Here is a 17,800-nt window from a genome sequence, read left to right as displayed (position 1 = left end):
TTCGAACCTGCGACCGTAGCGGTCGCGCGGTTCCAGACTGTAGCGCCTTTAACCGCTTGGCCACCCCGGCCGGCAGCTGGCGTGCAAGCTGAGCGGGTGAGGTGGTGATGCTACTGTTGTAGGAGGCTGAGCTAGGGAGCTGATGTTAACGGCTGTAATACGCCCTATAGTGGCAGTGATACAGTACAATACAGTACAGTACAGTACAGACTGTTCTCTCTCGCGTGGCGGAAGGCGCACTGATTCGCACACTCGCGTGTGACACGCAATGCGGTCACAGCACTTTGATGGCTGCGGCCTTTGTGTGGTTCAAGACCCACAGGAAATGTCTTGCAAGTAAGCAGGACAGGAGTCAGCAGGCGTAAGCCTACCCAGCACTCTCGAAGAAAAACGTGCACCTAAGTGGGTGGCAACAGTATATCGCGGATGGTGGGTGTCATGAAAGCGGAAGCCCAGGACCTATGTCAGAGACACAGCGCATAGCCAGAGAAGCACTACTAAGTACATCCAGGGAAACGGTACTCGTTTGTCTCACCCAAAAGGTGGGAGTTTTGCAGGCACCCGGTACAATCCTTCACCAGGAGAAGGCCCAGGCTCGCCCACTTTTTCTATCCCTCACGGAAGTAACCAAACAGCAGTGACATATTGCAGAAGCTAGATACCTCTACAGCGGGCCGACTACAGTGTCAAATGTTAAAATGTGCGTGAAACGTTATGGGACTTAACTGCTAAGGTCATCAGTCCCTAAGCTTACACACTACTTAACCTAAATCATCCTAATGACAAACACACACCCATGCCCGAGGGAGGACTCGAACCTCCGCCGGAACCAACCTGCTAAAGTGTCGGAGGCAAGTCTTCTCTCGGCATCAGGCAGCACAACGCGATTCGCCAGGCAAGATATCCCATAACTGCAGGGAGTGTCATTCCATCGGCATCAGAGGTGCAGACGGAATGATCCCACACTGAGACAGGCTTCAGAAACGGTCATACTTAAGCTGAACTTGACATCATCGTGGCCGGCGATGAAATTATTTTCCATCATTTCCGGAGGCGTCAACGGGCTTGTCCTCACCGTGGTGTCTCGATTATGGTCAGTTCCTCTCGCCCTCTCACTTTCCGTCAGTACTAGGACGCCGGGAGTGACAGAGGTGGCATGTTTCAAATTATGTCTGTGTACTGAAAGGCTGGCAGGATGACGCATTGGGTGGTGCGTACTGCGCCTTTTTTAACTCCTAGATTACGGCTCGGCTCGACGACGAAACGCACTATTACCGGCGTCCTGCCTTCTGCAACACTGCACACGGTATAAGACGAATCTTACTGTCAGCCGTCAATAACTTCAGAAATTTATATGGGAACCCGACAGTTGAATTTGCTGTGCAGCAGTTTTCATGTGGTGCGTAGTACGAAGAAGCAACAAAGTTCCCTCCCGTAGGGGAGGCGTATCCCGCCATTTCCCATCACCAAATGTCAATTTCCACCGTTTTTTAAAAATGTTAATACAAGATGGTTCATTTTTAGAAGAGTTCTGTAATTAAAATAATATTCCTCGTTAAATTTTACACAATACAGGTATTGTGCGTATTTTAAGACAGACGGATTGTTTTACAAATATAAGAGTAGGAAATGGATTCTGTTAACGCATAATTTTTGCACTTTTTTTGCCTAGTTGGTTACATAAATCAAAAGGGCAATTAATTATAAGGAAATATTTCGCACATGTTCAATTTGATGGAATGTTTTGTTTGAACAGTATTGCTGAATTCAAGATAATTCAAGACAACAACAATGAAAACGGCAACTTCCCCTTCGCATTCACTCAACGCTCCTCTACCACAGTCACTGTCGTTTCTCCCTGCACGTGTCCAGTTTAGCTCAGTTTATGTTGTTAACCCAGTCCGCACAGGACAGTTCTGTTTGTTGTATTATTTAGCGTTTCCTATTACTTTCTTTTCTATGGACGAAGAGACGAATAATGCAGGACTCTACCACCAGCTTCATCTGCGGTAAATCTATTTCAGAAGGAGAGACATACAAAGAGACGAAGGGGTTGGAAACTTTGATACTTATCAACAAGGAGAAGAAAGATAAGGCTCACACTCTTCTGCAAAACGTTAGAATGACAAGTGCATAAGCTATGTAGCCATGAATGTATTAACATGATAATTTAAAGAGACTAGTACACTAGAAAGCAGCACAAGCAGATGACAGAAGCTTAAGATCGCCTTCATCTTACCCAGTCAGTTTCAAAAAGGACTTATAGCTCTTGCTCCAAACGTTCCAGCCCTCGTCACACTAATGGAAGGTAAACGCAGAGTCAGATTGAGGTAGACTTCTAAAGATGTACTTGACCCGCTACTCATCCAGGACTGCAAGCCGTCAATCCTATCTCTTCATAAAGTAAGAGGTTGCGACAGCATTTCAACAGTGATCGCTAAAGGGAAGTTGCACGCTTTCCAGCTATCCAACTAGTCCCCGTATCGACTTAATACTTTACGAATCTTCAATGATCCATCTTCGTCTCCAAAGCCTACTGCAAAGGCAGGGGAAAAATTCATTCTCTCTCCCTCTTCACACTAACAGGATAGAGCCCAGGTGATGACACTTAAAATGATATAAAATTTCAATGATTTAATGTACTCGTGGGTCTAGCAACCAGTGATGTCATATTCTCGTTTCCCATACACTATTAATTCACTTGGAGACCATCAGACCTGTTCATCAAAGAGTTTGATGAGTCTTAGGTATGTTGTAGAGGCAGCTGTCATGAATACCTGGTTAGTTGCTTTCCATGCGACGTCCCTTTTTCCGCATATATCGATGTTGAAGTTTTATGCATAACTCATATACCTGTAACGAAAGTCATTTTTCGGCCACCAAGCATAGTACACGGCTACCACACTGGTGGTCCTGATTCAAATTCAGCAAGTGTAATTTTTTCCATTTAATCATACAGAATATCATTAAATAGTATATATCATGCAAAATTATTGAAAAATTGTAATTTTCGCCGTAGTAATTTCGTTAGTAACTCAATCAGTTCAGCGAACTTTCTTCAACTGTGTATTGCGTTCGTAATTCGTAGTTACAATTGCAAAAATTTGAACTACGTCTGCCTCCTACATTTATTAGTTGTAACCTTGCCTCTCATTGTTACCTCCCCCTTATGGACTGACGGAATTCCGAGATCTTGTATACCGGCAGCTGGCATCTGTCGCCAGCAAAAATTATCGCAACGCGTTATCAGAGTAGCGAATGCCTGCAGAATACAGTGAAATGGGAGACGCGCCCGTTTCTACACAAGGACAGCCAAAAGTGGATGCATGACAAATAGAGGAGTGCGAAGGCAATCGAAGGGCGAACTCACTAATACCATCACACGCGCCGAAAGATTGCTTCAAAATTTGTACCTTCCTACAAATACACCTCCGAGCACGGTTTCCGCTTATTTCATTGCAATTGGAGATGCGATAGCGAGAGCAAAACAAGATCTTTTTATGAAATAACATGTACTTTAAGGTTCATCGATGACAATGTAATTCTGTCAGAGACAGCAAAGGACTTGGAAGAGCAGTTGAACGGAATGGACAGTGTCTTGAAAGGAGGATATAAGATGAACATAGTCGAAAGCAAAACGAGGATCATGGAATGTAGTCGAATTAAGTGGGGTGATGCTGAGGGAATTAGATTAGGAAATGAGACACTTAAAGTAGTAAAGGAGTTTTGCTATTTGGGGAGCAAAATAACTGATGATGGTCGAAGTAGAGAAGATATAAAATGTAGACTGGCAATGGGAAGGAAAGCGTTTCTGAAGAAGAGAAATTTGTATACATCGAGTATAGATTTAAGTGTCAGGAAGTCGTTTCTGGAAGTATATGTACGGAATGTAGCCACGTATGGAAGTGAAACATGGACGATAACTAGTTTGGACAAGAAGAGAATAGAAACTTTCGAAATGTGGTGCTGTAGGAGATTGCTGAAGATTAGATGGGTAGATCTCATAACTAATGAGGAGGTACTGAATAGGATTGGGGAGGAGTTTGTGGCACAACTTGACTAAAAGAAGGGATCATTTGGTAAGACATATTCTGAGGCATCAAGGGATCACCAGTTTAGTATTGGAGGGCAGCATGGAGGGTAAAAATCGTAGAGGGAGGCCAAGAGATGAATACACTAAGCAGATTCAGAGGGATGTAGGCTGCAGTACGTACTGGGAGATGAAGAAGCTTGCACAGGATAGAGTAGCGTGGAGAGCTGCATCAAACCAGTCTCAGGACTGAAGACCACAACAACAACAACATGAAATTGGTGAGGTGGAAGGAGCCGAAAAAATAGAAAGATTAACAATAGGCATCTGAACAGGTTGGTACAGACGATATGATATGTTTCAGGAATTTTAGTGGGTGTAGTTGGCAGAAATGGGAAGTTATTGTCTGGAAACGGTGTGTCATGACGTTAAGAGCGAGGTGGCGCAGTGGTTAGCACACAGGACTCGCATTCGGGAGGATCCGTGTCTGGTCATCCTGATTTAAGTTTTCCGTGATTTTCCCTAAACCGTTTCAGACAAATACTGGGACCGTTCCTTTGGAAAGAACACGGTCGATATTCTTCCCTACCCTTTCCTAACCCTGTGGGGCTGATGACCTAGCTGCTTGGTCCCCTCCTCTAAACCAACCAACCAACGTGACGTTAAGAGTTTGATATTCGAGGTAGAATGTGCAAGTAGTCTACTACCTTCATCGGATATTTCTCTCAGTGACTGTGAGAATAATATAAGAGAGATCTACGTTGGTGTAAGTCCAGTAGTGATACTTGACCCCTGCTGAAGGAGAAGAATATATTGCAATATTCGTGCAAAAGATGGCGAACATTAAATGTTAATTGTACCTCCAAAGAGTTGTTCTTCCTTTAACAATTACAAAAAGGAGTTTTATTACTATTTATGGCAAGAGTTTTTGTCATGTTCAAACATCTGACGTAGATGCAATGTGTTAATGTAACAGTGCAAATGTATTTACAAATAGGTTGAAGGGTGTCAAATGAAATGACCATTGGATGAAAAAAAAATGGTTCGACGTATTCTTGAGTATGTGTAGTTAGTCTGGTAAGCTTAGCAAGATTAATTAACGGGAGAGAGAGATGAGATCCCACGAAGAGTATTTCTTTCCGTCACGGGTTCGTTTGGTAAGCGTAGGAGGGTAACTGATGTGCTCAATCATCTACAGTAGCAGACGTTACAAGAGAGACTATAGCCGTCACCGAGAGTCTTACTGTTAACATTCCAAGAAGAGTCGGGCAACATATTAAGTACTTTCCTTTGGAAATGTGTCTTGAAATGACTATCCCGCCGGCTGCTGTGGCCGAGTGGTTCTAGGCGCTTCAGTCCCTAACCGCAATGCTGCTATGGTCGCAGGGTCTAATGCTGCCTCCGGCACGGAGGTGTGTGATGTCCTTAGGTTAGTTAGGTTTATGTAGTTCTAAGTCTAGGGGACGGATGACCTCAGATGTTAAGTCCCATAGTGCTTGGAGCTATTTCAACCATGTTTAAATATCCCGAGATAATCAGAGCACATACAGAGGCTCAGCGCAGTCGTTTCAAATGGTTCAAATGGCTCTGAGCACTATGGGACTTAACATCTTTGGTCATCATTCCCCTAGAACTTAGAACTACTTAAACCTAACTAACCTAAGAACATCACACACGTATATGCCCGAGGCAGTGACTGTGAGAATAATATAAGAGAGATCTACGTTGGTGTAAGTCCAGTAGTGATACTTGACCCCTGCTGAAGGAGAAGAATATATTGCAATATTCGTGCAAAAGATGGCGAACATTAAATGTTAATTGTACCTCCAAAGAGTTGTTCTTCCTTTAACAATTACAAAAAGGAGTTTTATTACTATTTATGGCAAGAGTTTTTGTCATGTTCAAACATCTGACGTAGATGCAATGTGTTAATGTAACAGTGCAAATGTATTTACAAATAGGTTGAAGGGTGTCAAATGAAATGACCATTGGATGAAAAAAAAACTGGTTCGACGTATTCTTGAGTATGTGTAGTTAGTCTGGCAAGCTTAGCAAGATTAATTAATGGGAGAGAGAGATGAGATCCCACGAAGAGTATTTCTTTCCGTCACGGGTTCGTTTGGTAAGCGTAGGAGGGTAACTGATGTGCTCAATCATCTACAGTAGCAGACGTTACAAGAGAGACTATAGCCGTCACCGAGAGTCTTACTGTTAACATTCCAAGAAGAGTCGGGCAACATATTAAGTACTTTCCTTTGGAAATGTGTCTTGAAATGACTATCCCGCCGGCTGCTGTGGCCGAGTGGTTCTAGGCGCTTCAGTCCCTAACCGCAATGCTGCTATGGTCGCAGGGTCTAATGCTGCCTCCGGCACGGATGTGTGTGATGTCCTTAGGTTAGTTAGGTTTATGTAGTTCTAAGTCTAGGGGACGGATGACCTCAGATGTTAAGTCCCATAGTGCTTGGAGCTATTTCAACCATGTTTAAATATCCCGAGATAATCAGAGCACATACAGCGGCTCAGCGCAGTCGTTTCAAATGGTTCAAATGGCTCTGAGCACTATGGGACTTAACATCTTTGGTCATCATTCCCCTAGAACTTAGAACTACTTAAACCTAACTAACCTAAGAACATCACACACGTATATGCCCGAGGCAGGATTCGAACCTGCGACCGTAGCGGTCACGCGGTTCCAGACTGAAGCGCCTTGAACTGTACGGCCACACCGGCCGGCCCGCAGTCGTTTCTCACACGCACCATTCAATAACAGAGTACGGATAGGGATCGATGTTAGGTGTACCAAAATTGCCCTCCACTACGTGGCTTGATTATACTTAGGTTGGAACTTAAATAGTGGCAACTAACGGAAGAGTTACATGTTTGCACCCGTTAGTGTCCTTCAAAGTAGTCAGCAGCGTTGTATAGAACCCGTTGCCAGCGATGTGGAAGGCGTAGTATACCGCTAGGAGAGCCTGTTCGGTTGATGGTGCGAATGGAGCGGTCTACTGTCTGCCGAATCTCTGGAACAATTCTGAAGCGAATACCACGAAGTGATTCCTTCACCTTTGGAATCAAATCAGAGTCGCAGTGAAGTAAGTCCGGGGAGTATGGTGGATGGTGCAGTACTTCCCAGTCCCATCGACCGAGCAGAGCAGCCACAGCTTGCGCTGTATGCGCCCCCGCATTGCCGTGCAATGATGGGTGGGTTACGCAGAAAGTGTCGCCGCTTCTTTCGCAAAGCTGGTCATTTCTGGAGCATCACCTGCGTCCAGCTTTGCGAAGAGACGAAGTCAGCAAGCAAATTCAGAAGAATGTAGGTCACAGTAGTTACTCGAAATGAAGAGGCTTGATCAGGATAGAGTAGCATTGAGAGTTGCATAAAACCAGTCTTTGGACTGAAGACCACAAAAACATAGTATATGTACTGCAAAATTTTTCAGGTAGAGTCATTTTCGTCGTTGTTTTCATTAATAAATCAATCGTCACAGCAAAATTTCTTCAAATATGTATTCCGTTTGTTACAGGGCAGATTACCGTTATTAAGTCATCTACAAAGATTATTGGTCTTTCAGCCAACAGATCTTGTACTCAACTTAAATTTATCCATGTTATATGGATCTATTTGAGGGCTGCGCCGCGCGGGATTAGCCGAGGGGTCTTAGGAGCTGCAGTCATGGACTGTGCGACTGGTCCAGGCGGAGGTTCGAGTCCTCCCTCGGGTATGGGTGTGTGTGTGTTTGTCCTTAGGATAATTTAGGTTAAGTAGTGTGTAAGCTTAGGGACTGATGACCTTAACAGTTAAGTCCCGTAAGATTTCACACACATTCTACGTTTTTTGAGGGCTGCGACTGTATTACAAGATTTTTATGAGATAGTATATACTGCAACAATCATCTATTACTAATGATTTATTGGCACGAAGCGTTTCCGAATCAGGCTGCCATCACCATGTGCATTTACAGTTACTTTTACATTGTAATTATTACGAAGTGAGGTTAGTTTCCTGTGTGCGGAAAGCATACCAAAGGAGGTGAACCTCATTTCATATTAATTAAAATGTAACAGTAACTATAAGTGCACCTAATGATGGCAGAATGCTGCCAAAACTCGTCGTACTGATAAAGTATTAGTAACAAGAGTATTATACAGAATTACAATGTCATCGGCGAAGCTTAAAGTTTTTATTTCTTCTCGATGGATTTTAATACCTACTCCGAATTTTTCTTTTGTTTCCTTTGGTGCTTGCCAAATATACAGATTGAACAACATCGTGGAGAGGCTGTCTCACTCCCTTCCCAACCAGTGCTTCCCTTTCATGTCCCTAGACTCTTATAACTGCCATCTGATTTCTGTACAAACTGTCAATAGCCTTTCGCTCCCTGTATTTTACCCCTGCTACCTTTAGAATTTGAAAGAGAGTGTTCCAGTCAACATTGTCAAAAGCTTTCTGTAATTCTACATATGCCAGAAACGTAGGTTTGCCCTTCCTTAATCTAGCTTCCAAGATAAGCCGTAGGGCCAGTATTGCCTCACGTGTTCCCATATTTCTGCGGAATCCAAACTGATATTCCCCAAGGTCGGATTCAACTAGTTTTTCCATTCGTCAGTAAAGAATTCGCGTTAGTATTTTGCAGCCGTGACTTATTAAACTAATAGTTCGGTAATTTTCACATCTGTCGACGTCAGCTTTCTTTGGGATAGGAATTATTATATTCTTCTTGAAGTCTGAGGGTATTTCGCCTGTGTCATACATCTTGCTCACTAGATGGTATAGTTTTGTCAGGACTGGCTCTCCCAAGGCTGTCAGTAGTTCTAATGAAATTTTGTCTACTCCCGTGGCGTTGTTTCGACTTAGGTCTTTCAGTGCTCTGTCAAAGTCTTCACGCAATATCATATCTCCCATTGCATCTTCATCTACATCCTCTACCATTTCTATAACATCGCCCTCAAGTACATCACACTTGTGTAGACACTCTATATACTCCTTCCACCTTTCTGCTTTCCCTCCTTTTCTTAGAACTGGGTTTCCATCTGAGCTCTTGATATTCATACAAGTCGTTCTCTTTTCTCCAAAGGTCTCTTTTATTTTCCGGTAGGCAGTATCTATCTTACCCCTAGTGAGATAAGTCTCTACATCCTTACATTTGTCCTCTAGCCATCACTACTGTCGATCTCAGTTTCTCCTTTCCTCAATTAATTTCAATATTTCTTCTGTCACCCATGGATTTCTACTAGCCCTCGTCTTTTTACGTACTTGATTCTCTGCTGCCTTCACTACTTCCCTCGAAGCTACCCATTCTTCTTCTACTGTATTTATTTCCCCCATTCTTGTCAGTTGTTCCCTTATGCTGTCCCTGAAACTCTGTACAACCACTGGTTCTACAGTTTGTCCAGGTCCCATCTTCTGAAGTTCCCACCTTTTTGCAGTTTCTTCAGTTTTAACCTACAGTAAATAACCAATAGATCGTGGTCAGAGTCCACATCTGACCCTGGAAATGTCTTACAATTTAAAACCTGGTTCCTAAATCTCTGTCTTACCATTATATAATCTATCTGAAACCCTTTAGTATCCTCAGGCTTCTTCCATGTATACAACACCAATTTCATAAGGGCCTTAAAAATGGAGTAGTACTCCAGAATAGTTCGTTCTAGAATCTATTATACAGTTTTCGCAACTAAAGCATTAAATATCCCGAAACCCTTCCGAGAAGTCATATTTCCCCTTGAGTACTACGTGTTAGTTCCGTTTCACATCAGTTCCAAGTACATCTCTCCAACTGAAACTATGTTTCAGCTTTAGAATTTGTAGTCGGACACTGTCGTTCTTCTTCTGATCGACTTGTTTCTCACCACTACCTGGTTCACATTTTAGCTTTTCTTGTCAGACGGGACTGATCAGTCCCGGTTTTATTTGAGACTATCAAGCAAAAACGGGGTTTCTGTGTAGTCGTTTGTTTAATTCCTGATAGGATCCTCCTGTATGTTCTGCTGTCTACAGGATTTTTAAAGCATGTAGTACAAATTTCAAACATTAGACAGCCGGCCGGTGTGGCCGAGTGGTTCTAGGCCCTTCAGTCTGGAACCACGACACCTCTACGGTCGTAGGTTCGAATCTTGCCTCGGGCATGGATGTGTGGGATGCCCTTAGGTTAGTTAGGTTTAAGTAGTTCTAAGTTCTAGGGGACTGATGAACTCATATTTTAAGTCCCATATTGCTCAGAGCCGTTTGAACCATTTTACTTGAATCAAAATTAGGCAGCAGCTTCATCAACTTGTTACAGCCTCCCAGCTCTCCTACTAAAACACGTGGTAATTTGTTATTCATTGCGTCTCTGACGTTACAGCTAGGTTATCCATAGCAGTTAAATGTTATCCAACGTATCTGGATTCCGTAGTGCGTAAATACCTGTGCGGAGCCTGAGTCCCGTAGAGAAGTTAGTTACACATTTTTGTTTCATTGTCGTGTCTTCTTAAATTTTTTATCGCAGTAGTCTCATCTGATCGTGAAATACCGTGCGGAATATCCGACGAAATCATTGCTTCCTTTCGATAAGGACCGTAGCCAAAAATTGTGACTTTCAGAATATATCAAGCGTAAAATAAATGGTTCAAATGGCTCTGGGCACTATGGGACTTAACTTCTGAGGTCATTAGTCCCCTAGAACGTAGAACTACTTAAACCTAACTAACCTAAGGACATCACACACATCCATGCCCGAGGCAAGATTCGAACCTGCGACCGCAGCAGCAGCGCGGTTCCAGTTTGTTGCGCCTAGAACCGCTCGGCCACCCCGGCCGGCCAAGCGTAAAAAGTTGCATTTATAGTGACTGAGTGACTGTTGTTTACTTATTAAGTATAAAGAACTAGGCAAATTTGATTTCCACCTGTTTATGAAAACCATGTCCTCCAACATGGTCGGACTATTTAGTCACATTTTACCAGCATTTTTGCAAATTGTAATAGTGTTCGCAACAGCTTTATTGCAACTAATAACTGGCGTAATATGTGCACCGTGTACCAACTTGTCCCGTTCTTCTGCTTCCTCTCTCTCCCTTTCCTCCTATACAGGGTGTTACAAAAAGGTACGGCCAAACATTCCTCACACACAAAGAAAATTTGTTATGTGGACATGTGTCCGGAAACGCTTACTTTCCATGTTAGAGCTCATTTTATTACTTCTCTTCAAATCACATTAATCATGAAATGGAAACGCACAGTAACAGAACGTACCAGCGTGACTTCAAACACTTTGTTACAGGAAATGTTCAAAATGTCCTCCGTTAGCGAGGATACATGCATCCACCCTCCGTTAGATGGAATCCCTGATGCACTGATGCTGCCCTGGAGAATGGCGTACTGTATCACAGCCGTCCACAATGCGAACACGAAGAGTCTCTACATTTGGTACCGGGGTTGCGTAGACAAGAGCTTTCAAATGCCCCCATAAATGAAAGTCAACAGGGTTGGGGTCAGGAGAGCGTGGAGGCCATGGAATTGGTCCGCCTCTACCAATCCATCGGTCACCGAATCTGTTGTTGAGAAGCGTACGAACACTTTGACTGAAATGTGGAGGAGCTCCATCACACATGAACCACATGTTGTGTCGTATTTGTAAAGGCACATGTTCTAGCAGGACAGGTAGAGTATCCCGTATGAAATCATGATAACGTGCTCCATTGAGCGTAGGTGGACGAAACTAAAATGAGTTCTAACATGTAAATTAAGCGTTTCCGGACACATGTCCACACAACATCTTTTCTTCATTTGTGTGTGAGGAATGTTTCCTGAGAGTTTGGCCGTACCTTTTTTCGATCATAACGAGGACGCTACGTCAGCGGGTCTCCGAGAGCAACACTCAACCACCGGTAGAGTGCGTTTCCAGGTACAGATGCGACGGGGGTTGGATTTCCGGGAACAGATGCGACGGAGGGCCACGCACAGAATTTGGGCAATACACACTCGGAGAAGGCAGTGTATGTGTAAGCGGAAGGAGAAGCAGACCGCAGTGACGAGCGCCGGCGCACACGTACAGCTCTTGTCGGCGCGGTGTTAATTAGAAAGCGCCCTCTTCCGGCGAGTGCAGCCGGCGTGAACGCCGACGCACTGCCGACTGCGGCTGCCGCGCGACCGGGGGCATCGATTGGCGGCGGCGGCAGTCCTGGCGTCTGCTGGCTGCTGGCGCTAACGAGCGCGCCGCCTACTCGCCTCGCTGTCAGATTAGTAATTAGCAGGGAACCAGGTGTGCGCCCCTCCTGCAACGTGCCTCACATAACTCGCCATATTCACCACACCACTCTCGAGCTGCCACTCTTTTTCAGTACACTGTGAGAATACTATATGTCGTACCTTCGGCAGAGCCCTTTAGCAAGCCAAACTCGTTGACACCACAGCTAACGAACGAAGGGAGGCTTGTTCAAGGTCACTTAAGATAGTACAAGAAGAGGTGGAAAAGTAAGCTCATGTCTCAGTATATCTACGTTTCGATAAATCATCTGAGTGTTGGCGATTATTATTATTATTATTATTATTATTATTATTATTATTATCTACGTATGGTATTACAGAAAATAGACACGCAATATTCGACAAAACGAAGTGTAGACCCCTTCATAGTGGAAATTAACGTGGTCGCGCGACTACGTGCAGCCACAGTTCAGTTGAAAGTAGCAAGAGACCGATGACCATGCTGTCTGGTCTCCTTCCCCAAAACAACCAAAGTAGCAAGAGTGCAAGCATCGAAGCGCTGCGTAAAGTGCATTCGTGAGCAGCCAAGACGAGTTCCTGATAACATAACTAAATTTATTGATGAGGAGAGGGAGAATTCAGTAGCAGTGCAAGCAAAAAATTAACTTTAATAAGCAGGCGATGTTCAAATTATGGCACGACGGACACGATCCTGATGGGAGTTTCATTCTAGCCTTTACAATAAAGAAGAAGAAAAGTGGACATAGTAAATATTCGTCTAACATCGGGTTAAATATTTTATGGAGCACTGATATCTGAGAGTGTATAAACAACACAACAAATAACAACTCTGCCAGCAAGGAAGCTCTGAAAAATTTGTTCCATCTATGAGATTTGGTTACAAACGTGTCAGTGTAAACGAGTTCAGGTGTGGGAACGATGTGAAATAATTTGGAAAAAGGCATATCACATTATATTTTTGCGGAATAACGACACCTCGAAATCAAAGTAACCAGTGGTTTCTTGATGCGAAAGGTGGATTCATACACAACGCACGGTGACTAAGTGTCAAAATATGTAAGGAGTATTGTTATACAAAAGTACCAGTCAGTGTTTATTTGTTTTTGCATACAAGGCATTGGTTCGTAGATATTGCAGTGTAAGCCACCACTACCTTTCCTCATTGTTTTTCAGATGTAAACAAAGAGTTGGACACGTCCTCAATTTGCTCTGCGGAGTATTTTGCACACAACGTATTTGGTAATTAGTACTTAAATTTAATAAATAACAGGCAGTAATCTGTATCACTCTATGTTCGTGTTTCAGATCGCCTTCCAGTTCATAGATTGGGCATTTTTCTAAGCTATTTCTTATTCTAGTGATCTGTTTTACAAATAATAATACAGATTCTAACGCACCATACCACCAGAATCATTTGTATGGAAGTCCATTGCATATGTTAATCACACCACTTCCTCAGTCCCATGAAGCAAGGAATACTTCAGGAGTGGCGTATCAATATACTAATGTATTGGAAATCCCGAAAAAATACTACGTAGAAAAAAGTACGATTGCTGAGTATATTTGCAGTTGCTTTATTTACGAAGCTTTTGCACAGCCGAGGCAGGCGGAAGGGTGTGATTTCAGGAAGAATCATTACCGATGCAAGTCTAAGGAGCGTCGAAAGCAAAGAGAAGTACACCTGAGGAATTACCAAAGCATTAAGTGAGGAGTCACGCGAGAGATATGCAAATCGCGGGCTGTACGGAACATGGTGATAGGATCGTCGCCTGCTGGGTTTTTCTGCATGTCTGATGAGCATGCCGCCTGGCGCAGGAATGTGGTGACTGGAGACCGCGGCGTGAAAATTAGGACCGCTACAGCTAACAAAGCATTCGTAATAGCAATTAGCAGCAAGAATGTGAGGGTAATTAGCAGCGTCAAGCTGGCTAAACTTACATTTGGCAGGTTTTCACATTCACGTCGGCAAACGACGTGCTTGTCTCCACGTTTGCTTTACTTATCCTGTTCTCATTGAAATATGCTGTGATTTACAATTCAAAACACCTGGCCAGCTTAGCAGGTGAGTGACCTCATGGACTGTATTGCTTGCCCGAGAAATGTAACTGCCTCATTCCACATCATAGCTAGAATGGCATTTAAGATTTGTGCGGCAAATGAGGAACTAATTAACCCATCAAGAATCGTGGGCTAATCGTATCTCTAACTTCGCAGGGCACTGCTTGATCGACTTCAAAAAGACACAATAAACATCAGCTCACTTAGCAAGGCTGATCGCATTGTGACATTAATTTTCTAATTTGCTAGGTAAGTACTTCAGACAGAAGGGTAAACCAAATAAAGATGATTCTAATACATGTAAATGTTTCTGATCTGGCACATCTGCCGGTTATTTATCATTTAAAACTTGCATCTGTCCAAAACCAATGTTTAAAGTTTAAAGCACAGGTCACCGGAGAAACACTATCATGTGAGAAGCTATAATGACGTTTGTTATCGAAGGTCAAATATGGATTTGAATTAAGTGGTTAAAACACACAGAAAACGGACGGTATGAGCATTAGGCGAAGTCATCACGTGGAAATGGTAAATTGTTCCCGGAGTGTAGACAGTACAGTTATCCAGTTTCAAAATATACAGTTATCACATTATCCCGACCTTGGTGAATATCTTATCCATTCGGCTGTGTTTTGATCACTCCGTTGAAACTAGTAACTAGCACTTAGGCACCGAAGAAATAATGAGACTCAAACAAGATTGTAACATATATTTTGGGAAATACGACACTGTAAGTATGGCATGTGTTCAAATGTACTGTTTCAATCCAATGGCGTGAAGTAACACCTTATCTATGAATCTTGTGAATCTGCTGGTCACAATTGCTTCTTACGGAATATTGCATCATGAGTAACTTGTCTTTTGTAGCCTTTAGGATTATTAACCTTTAGTCATCGACTGTAAGCAAACAGAGAGGATTGGATGGATATGGAGGAGGAGACCAAACAGCGAGATCATTGGTCTCATACAAATAGAGAATTTTGCAGAAAATTGCACTTGTTGGTTGATAGAAGTGACATTGAGTCAGTAATCTGATTCACTTTAATTCGCTTCTTGCCTTTCGAGCTGGTTTACCGAGCTCGATAATAACGCACGTTAGGTTGAAGGTAATATTAGTCCACATTATTGACTGAATGCCAGATTCACAACATCAGCTGCAGTAGCTACAGATGTATTACCCAATTTTGACACATGACACTTTGTTGTGGACTGAGACTCGAACCCGGATTTGCCACTTATCGCTAGCTGTCGCCTCAACCACATTCGCTATCCGTACATTCGTCCTGGACTGACCCAAACCATCGCATGTCACAGTCCACGTCCTTATATCACAGTCATACAGCTGCTGACCGCCAGATCACATGCAAGTTTCATAAACTGAGATGGTGTATTTGAGGGGCGTTGTGGGTAACAATCTTGATAAAAGTGACAAGCAGCTCTTCTATTACAGTGTGCTTCGGCATACAGAAGGAACTTGTCGGTGTTTTCTGCAAATGTGTACTCTCGTTGACCCACAAATCCAAAGAGGTTAACCAGCCAGTTCGTGTTTCATTAATCCGACCTCGTTTTTATTTACAGGCATAATGCTATATCTGTTATAGGAACTGTAAATAAAATTCGATTTCGATTTGTATAACAAACAATTAGAGCTATAATTTGTCATTTATGCACATTTCAGATGCTTGTTACAACCAGTAAGGAAATTCAAATGCACACACTGCAAAGTTTTTGGTTTTGCTTTCCATGTGCACTGCAGTTACAGTGACAAATATGCAGAGTGTCAGTTATGCTGAGGGAAGGGATTGCATGGTCTGGTTTAGCAAACAGCTGGATCACATTGCAGAGCCTATAAAAAATTTAATGTTGCAAAAAAAGCAAATGATTATTCCTCCCGAAGAGGAAGAAGCATCACAAAGTTGTCACATCTGCAAAGAAGCAGAAAAATGCTTATTCAACGACTTCAGGCTTGAAAGTGCCCGCCCAAAACAATCGGCACGCATTTCATATTACACCAATCTGACCCAAATGCATTGGCAAGCAGCTGGAGCTACATGACAAAATGAAATGGTTTATAGAAACGTCAAACATTATTTAGTCAAGCATCAAATACATCATTAACTTATATCCAGAACATAAACCGAGCGATAAATGCTGAAGCATTATTAAAACATCAGAAAATCATTTGGGTACTGTAGAACATAGCACCAATTTATGCAAAATTCAGATCATTCGGCTACTTTAGGACATGACACACAATTCAGGTTCTTCTGAACGTGACAAGCTGCGTCAGTGATTCACAGCTCACCTGCGGCGGCGCTGCACCAGACAGCATCTCTAACGCTGAGTCAGCACATGCAATCTCATCTGTGCATATCCGTCAAGCATCCGGCCACCGGCGCCGGGTTTCGTAATACCCGTGTATACCTAAGATAGATATAAATCCAATCGTCACTCGCTTCTTCTCTTGCAGTCTAGAAACAGCAGCTTGAGCATTGCTGTAATAAACGATAACTAACAAGGGGAACAAAGGAGTGCCAATTACCAAAATTCAAGTTTTAGCCAAGCATAATCCATTGAAGTATTTCTTAACACTTGCACTACACAGGACTGCACTGTTACACTCTTCACAAAATACCAAATATGTTGAAACACTGATACATACAGTAACACTACACCACAATACATTTACAAACCGAGCGAGGTGGTGCAGTGGTTAGCACACAGGACTCGCAGTCGGGAGGACGATGGTTGAATCCTGCTTCCGGCCGAGCTAAATTAGTTTTCCCGTGATTTCGCTAAATAGTTTCAGCCAAATGTCGTGATGATTCCTTTGAAAGGGCATGGCCGACTTGCTTCCCTATCCTTTCAAAATTCGATGTGACCGATGACCTCGCTGTCTGGTTACCTTCCCAAACCAGCCATTTGCAAACGTGGTTACCACATAGAACATACTGGCCGTGATATCAAGGCGACATACTGTGAGCATGTATCGAGTAGCACTGATATCGATTATGATAACATCGCCATGGTCGCTTCTTTTGTTTCTTCGCGCCAGAACGTGCGAGAGAGTCACATGTTGGTTTTCTAACTGTGTCTTTGGTGTGAAGATATTAAGGAATCAGGCTAAGAGAACAAAAAAAGTTATGTGAATATAAAGGTGTTTGAAGCTGTGTAATAATTCGTGTACCTCACGAAACGTAATCCGCGGTTCGCGAAGTCAGAAACCACCAGAACAACAGCGAGAAGATGATTAGATGCCCGCAAGCATCTCATCGGCGCCAGTAAATGAATCTTGGATTACCTATATTGCCAAGAACACCGCATCTGGATTGCAGTGTGGGAAAATGTATTATGGTGTAGTGTTTCAACATATTTGTTATTTTGTGAAGAGTGTAACAGTGCAGTCCTTTGTAGTGCAAGTGTTAAGAAATACTTCAGTGGATGATGCTTGGCTATAACTTGGTTCAAATGGTTCAAATGGCTCTGAGCACTATGGGACTCAACTG

Source organism: Schistocerca gregaria, chromosome X, assembly GCF_023897955.1.
Source record: "Schistocerca gregaria isolate iqSchGreg1 chromosome X, iqSchGreg1.2, whole genome shotgun sequence".
Lineage (NCBI taxonomy): Eukaryota > Metazoa > Arthropoda > Insecta > Orthoptera > Acrididae > Schistocerca > Schistocerca gregaria.
This window is presented reverse-complemented; position numbering follows the sequence as displayed.